At 49.0% G+C, this 5,000-nt stretch overlaps 10 non-coding genes across 10 annotated transcripts in view; all 10 read left to right on the forward strand.

The window, feature by feature from the left end:
* The window catches only part of LOC139403325 (U2 spliceosomal RNA), a 191-nt gene extending 55 nt beyond the window's left edge, over positions 1-136 (forward strand). Inside the window, exon 1 of the small nuclear RNA XR_011633396.1 lies at positions 1-136. This exon is cut by the window's left edge and continues 55 nt beyond it. This is a non-coding gene — a small nuclear RNA (U2 spliceosomal RNA).
* A 498-nt stretch (positions 137-634) lies between these two features.
* On the forward strand, positions 635-751 carry LOC139403292 (U5 spliceosomal RNA). The gene has a single exon (XR_011633364.1). It is a non-coding gene; the product is annotated as a U5 spliceosomal RNA (small nuclear RNA).
* A 240-nt stretch (positions 752-991) lies between these two features.
* Positions 992-1,182, forward strand: LOC139403326 (U2 spliceosomal RNA). Its single transcript, XR_011633397.1, has one exon. It is a non-coding gene; the product is annotated as a U2 spliceosomal RNA (small nuclear RNA).
* Positions 1,183-1,685: 503 nt separating this feature from the next.
* On the forward strand, positions 1,686-1,802 carry LOC139403293 (U5 spliceosomal RNA). The gene has a single exon (XR_011633365.1). It is a non-coding gene; the product is annotated as a U5 spliceosomal RNA (small nuclear RNA).
* Positions 1,803-2,042: 240 nt separating this feature from the next.
* On the forward strand, positions 2,043-2,233 carry LOC139403327 (U2 spliceosomal RNA). Its single transcript, XR_011633398.1, has one exon. It is a non-coding gene; the product is annotated as a U2 spliceosomal RNA (small nuclear RNA).
* Positions 2,234-2,732: 499 nt separating this feature from the next.
* LOC139403294 (U5 spliceosomal RNA) lies at positions 2,733-2,849 on the forward strand. The gene has a single exon (XR_011633366.1). It is a non-coding gene; the product is annotated as a U5 spliceosomal RNA (small nuclear RNA).
* Positions 2,850-3,089: 240 nt separating this feature from the next.
* LOC139403328 (U2 spliceosomal RNA) lies at positions 3,090-3,280 on the forward strand. The gene has a single exon (XR_011633399.1). It is a non-coding gene; the product is annotated as a U2 spliceosomal RNA (small nuclear RNA).
* Positions 3,281-3,775: 495 nt separating this feature from the next.
* LOC139403296 (U5 spliceosomal RNA) lies at positions 3,776-3,892 on the forward strand. Its single transcript, XR_011633369.1, has one exon. It is a non-coding gene; the product is annotated as a U5 spliceosomal RNA (small nuclear RNA).
* Positions 3,893-4,132: 240 nt separating this feature from the next.
* LOC139403329 (U2 spliceosomal RNA) lies at positions 4,133-4,323 on the forward strand. Its single transcript, XR_011633400.1, has one exon. It is a non-coding gene; the product is annotated as a U2 spliceosomal RNA (small nuclear RNA).
* Positions 4,324-4,823: 500 nt separating this feature from the next.
* Positions 4,824-4,940, forward strand: LOC139403297 (U5 spliceosomal RNA). The gene has a single exon (XR_011633370.1). It is a non-coding gene; the product is annotated as a U5 spliceosomal RNA (small nuclear RNA).
* Positions 4,941-5,000: the final 60 nt, after the last annotated feature.

Below are 5,000 nucleotides of genomic sequence, written 5' to 3' on the forward strand. Positions count from 1 at the left end.
AATATCTGATACGTCCCCCATCGGGGGACTACATATTAAATGGATTTTTCGAACAGGGAGTCGGAAATGGGGCTTGCTCCGTCCGCTCCACGCATCGACCCGGTATTGCAGTACCTCCGGGAACGGTGCAACACTTTTCTTCCGTTGTCAAGGAAAAATGCAAATTCACAAAGCTCTGTAAACAGCTGGCTAGCTAGCTAGCTGGCTAGCTAGCAGAAGAAGAGAAGGAAAGAAACATTCAAACTGAAAGAAAGGCGAAGCGCTCTTCAATGGGGTCCCCCGTTTCCCGCCATTTTACTTAAAAAAAAAAAAAAAAAAAAAAAAAAAAAAGAATTGGGGCCAGGATTGTGTGTGTGTGTGTGTCTCTCTCTCTCTCTCTCTCTCTCTCTCTCTCTCTCTCTCTCTCTCTCTCTCTCTCTCTCTCTCTCTCTCTCTCTCTCTCTCTCTCTCTCTCTCTCTCTCTCTCTCTCGCTCTCTCTCTCTCTCTGTCTCTCTGTGCCTCTGTGTCTGTGACCTTCTTTTTATCCACAGACAGCCCTCGAAAACTTGGAAGAGTGGGTTCCGGGAGCACCCGCGGGAACCCTGCCTAGAGTGCACAGAGTGTGTCTCGGGCCCCGACCTCTTGACTTCCATATGACTCTGGTTTCTCTTCATTACGCACAAGCCTTTCGCCTTTTACTAAAGACTTCCGTGGAGAGGAACACTTACGAGTTCAACGTATTTTTGGAGCGGCTTTGCTTCTTGCAGAGCCCGGTATCTTGTTTCAAGGGAAATTGACAGAGATGGGCCAGGATAGTGACTTAAAGACGCATTAGCGACTTTTTCCAAAAAACACCTGCCTGTTTGTTGCCAGGGAAACGGTGGTTGGTTGGTTGGTTGGTTGGTTGAGTGGGGGTTGGAGGGAGAGAGGAGCTGGCTTTTGCCAACCCACCCGCTGAGGTCTGTCGAGACCCCCGGGGGTCCGGCGGTTTCAGGGTTCCATTTGTGGGTTATCGCTTCTCGGCCTTTTGGCTCAGATCAAGTGTAGTATCTGTTCTTATCAGTTTAATATCTGATACGTCCCCCATCGGGGGACTACATATTAAATGGATTTTTCGAACAGGGAGTCGGAAATGGGGCTTGCTCCGTCCGCTCCACGCATCGACCCGGTATTGCAGTACCTCCGGGAACGGTGCAACACTTTTCTTCCGTTGTCAAGGAAAAATGCAAATTCACAAAGCTCTGTAAACAGCTGGCTAGCTAGCTAGCTGGCTAGCTAGCAGAAGAAGAGAAGGAAAGAAACATTCAAACTGAAAGAAAGGCGAAGCGCTCTTCAATGGGGTCCCCCGTTTCCCGCCATTTTACTTAAAAAAAAAAAAAAAAAAAAAAAAAAAAAAAGAATTGGGGCCAGGATTGTGTGTGTGTGTGTCTCTCTCTCTCTCTCTCTCTCTCTCTCTCTCTCTCTCTCTCTCTCTCTCTCTCTCTCTCTCTCTCTCTCTCTCTCTCTCTCTCTCTCTCTCTCTCTCTCTCTCTCTCTCTCTCGCTCTCTCTCTCTCTCTGTCTCTCTGTGCCTCTGTGTCTGTGACCTTCTTTTTATCCACAGACAGCCCTCGAAAACTTGGAAGAGTGGGTTCCGGGAGCACCCGCGGGAACCCTGCCTAGAGTGCACAGAGTGTGTCTCGGGCCCCGACCTCTTGACTTCCATATGACTCTGGTTTCTCTTCATTACGCACAAGCCTTTCGCCTTTTACTAAAGACTTCCGTGGAGAGGAACACTTACGAGTTCAACGTATTTTTGGAGCGGCTTTGCTTCTTGCAGAGCCCGGTATCTTGTTTCAAGGGAAATTGACAGAGATGGGCCAGGATAGTGACTTAAAGACGCATTAGCGACTTTTTCCAAAAAACACCTGCCTGTTTGTTGCCAGGGAAACGGTGGTTGGTTGGTTGGTTGGTTGGTTGAGTGGGGGTTGGAGGGAGAGAGGAGCTGGCTTTTGCCAACCCACCCGCTGAGGTCTGTCGAGACCCCCGGGGGTCCGGCGGTTTCAGGGTTCCATTTGTGGGTTATCGCTTCTCGGCCTTTTGGCTCAGATCAAGTGTAGTATCTGTTCTTATCAGTTTAATATCTGATACGTCCCCCATCGGGGGACTACATATTAAATGGATTTTTCGAACAGGGAGTCGGAAATGGGGCTTGCTCCGTCCGCTCCACGCATCGACCCGGTATTGCAGTACCTCCGGGAACGGTGCAACACTTTTCTTCCGTTGTCAAGGAAAAATGCAAATTCACAAAGCTCTGTAAACAGCTGGCTAGCTAGCTAGCTGGCTAGCTAGCAGAAGAAGAGAAGGAAAGAAACATTCAAACTGAAAGAAAGGCGAAGCGCTCTTCAATGGGGTCCCCCGTTTCCCGCCATTTTACTTAAAAAAAAAAAAAAAAAAAAAAAAAAAAAGAATTGGGGCCAGGATTGTGTGTGTGTGTCTCTCTCTCTCTCTCTCTCTCTCTCTCTCTCTCTCTCTCTCTCTCTCTCTCTCTCTCTCTCTCTCTCTCTCTCTCTCTCTCTCTCTCTCTCTCTCTCTCTCTCTCTCTCTCTCGCTCTCTCTCTCTCTCTGTCTCTCTGTGCCTCTGTGTCTGTGACCTTCTTTTTATCCACAGACAGCCCTCGAAAACTTGGAAGAGTGGGTTCCGGGAGCACCCGCGGGAACCCTGCCTAGAGTGCACAGAGTGTGTCTCGGGCCCCGACCTCTTGACTTCCATATGACTCTGGTTTCTCTTCATTACGCACAAGCCTTTCGCCTTTTACTAAAGACTTCCGTGGAGAGGAACACTTACGAGTTCAACGTATTTTTGGAGCGGCTTTGCTTCTTGCAGAGCCCGGTATCTTGTTTCAAGGGAAATTGACAGAGATGGGCCAGGATAGTGACTTAAAGACGCATTAGCGACTTTTTCCAAAAAACACCTGCCTGTTTGTTGCCAGGGAAACGGTGGTTGGTTGGTTGGTTGGTTGGTTGAGTGGGGGTTGGAGGGAGAGAGGAGCTGGCTTTTGCCAACCCACCCGCTGAGGTCTGTCGAGACCCCCGGGGGTCCGGCGGTTTCAGGGTTCCATTTGTGGGTTATCGCTTCTCGGCCTTTTGGCTCAGATCAAGTGTAGTATCTGTTCTTATCAGTTTAATATCTGATACGTCCCCCATCGGGGGACTACATATTAAATGGATTTTTCGAACAGGGAGTCGGAAATGGGGCTTGCTCCGTCCGCTCCACGCATCGACCCGGTATTGCAGTACCTCCGGGAACGGTGCAACACTTTTCTTCCGTTGTCAAGGAAAAATGCAAATTCACAAAGCTCTGTAAACAGCTGGCTAGCTAGCTAGCTGGCTAGCTAGCAGAAGAAGAGAAGGAAAGAAACATTCAAACTGAAAGAAAGGCGAAGCGCTCTTCAATGGGGTCCCCCGTTTCCCGCCATTTTACTTAAAAAAAAAAAAAAAAAAAAAAAAAAAAAGAATTGGGGCCAGGATTGTGTGTGTGTGTGTCTCTCTCTCTCTCTCTCTCTCTCTCTCTCTCTCTCTCTCTCTCTCTCTCTCTCTCTCTCTCTCTCTCTCTCTCTCTCTCTCTCTCTCTCTCTCTCTCTCTCTCTCTCTCTCTCTCTCTCTCTCTGTCTCTCTGTGCCTCTGTGTCTGTGACCTTCTTTTTATCCACAGACAGCCCTCGAAAACTTGGAAGAGTGGGTTCCGGGAGCACCCGCGGGAACCCTGCCTAGAGTGCACAGAGTGTGTCTCGGGCCCCGACCTCTTGACTTCCATATGACTCTGGTTTCTCTTCATTACGCACAAGCCTTTCGCCTTTTACTAAAGACTTCCGTGGAGAGGAACACTTACGAGTTCAACGTATTTTTGGAGCGGCTTTGCTTCTTGCAGAGCCCGGTATCTTGTTTCAAGGGAAATTGACAGAGATGGGCCAGGATAGTGACTTAAAGACGCATTAGCGACTTTTTCCAAAAAACACCTGCCTGTTTGTTGCCAGGGAAACGGTGGTTGGTTGGTTGGTTGGTTGGTTGAGTGGGGGTTGGAGGGAGAGAGGAGCTGGCTTTTGCCAACCCACCCGCTGAGGTCTGTCGAGACCCCCGGGGGTCCGGCGGTTTCAGGGTTCCATTTGTGGGTTATCGCTTCTCGGCCTTTTGGCTCAGATCAAGTGTAGTATCTGTTCTTATCAGTTTAATATCTGATACGTCCCCCATCGGGGGACTACATATTAAATGGATTTTTCGAACAGGGAGTCGGAAATGGGGCTTGCTCCGTCCGCTCCACGCATCGACCCGGTATTGCAGTACCTCCGGGAACGGTGCAACACTTTTCTTCCGTTGTCAAGGAAAAATGCAAATTCACAAAGCTCTGTAAACAGCTGGCTAGCTAGCTAGCTGGCTAGCTAGCAGAAGAAGAGAAGGAAAGAAACATTCAAACTGAAAGAAAGGCGAAGCGCTCTTCAATGGGGTCCCCCGTTTCCCGCCATTTTACTTAAAAAAAAAAAAAAAAAAAAAAAAAAAAAAGAATTGGGGCCAGGATTGTGTGTGTGTGTGTCTCTCTCTCTCTCTCTCTCTCTCTCTCTCTCTCTCTCTCTCTCTCTCTCTCTCTCTCTCTCTCTCTCTCTCTCTCTCTCTCTCTCTCTCTCTCTCTCTCTCTCTCTCTCTCTCTCTCTCTCTCTCTCTGTCTCTCTGTGCCTCTGTGTCTGTGACCTTCTTTTTATCCACAGACAGCCCTCGAAAACTTGGAAGAGTGGGTTCCGGGAGCACCCGCGGGAACCCTGCCTAGAGTGCACAGAGTGTGTCTCGGGCCCCGACCTCTTGACTTCCATATGACTCTGGTTTCTCTTCATTACGCACAAGCCTTTCGCCTTTTACTAAAGACTTCCGTGGAGAGGAACACTTACGAGTTCAACGTATTTTTGGAGCGGCTTTGCTTCTTGCAGAGCCCGGTATCTTGTTTCAAGGGAAATTGACAGAGATGGGCCAGGATAGTGACTTAAAGACGCA

Source organism: Oncorhynchus clarkii, unplaced genomic scaffold (assembly GCF_045791955.1).
Source record: "Oncorhynchus clarkii lewisi isolate Uvic-CL-2024 unplaced genomic scaffold, UVic_Ocla_1.0 unplaced_contig_2020_pilon_pilon, whole genome shotgun sequence".
Lineage (NCBI taxonomy): Eukaryota > Metazoa > Chordata > Actinopteri > Salmoniformes > Salmonidae > Oncorhynchus > Oncorhynchus clarkii.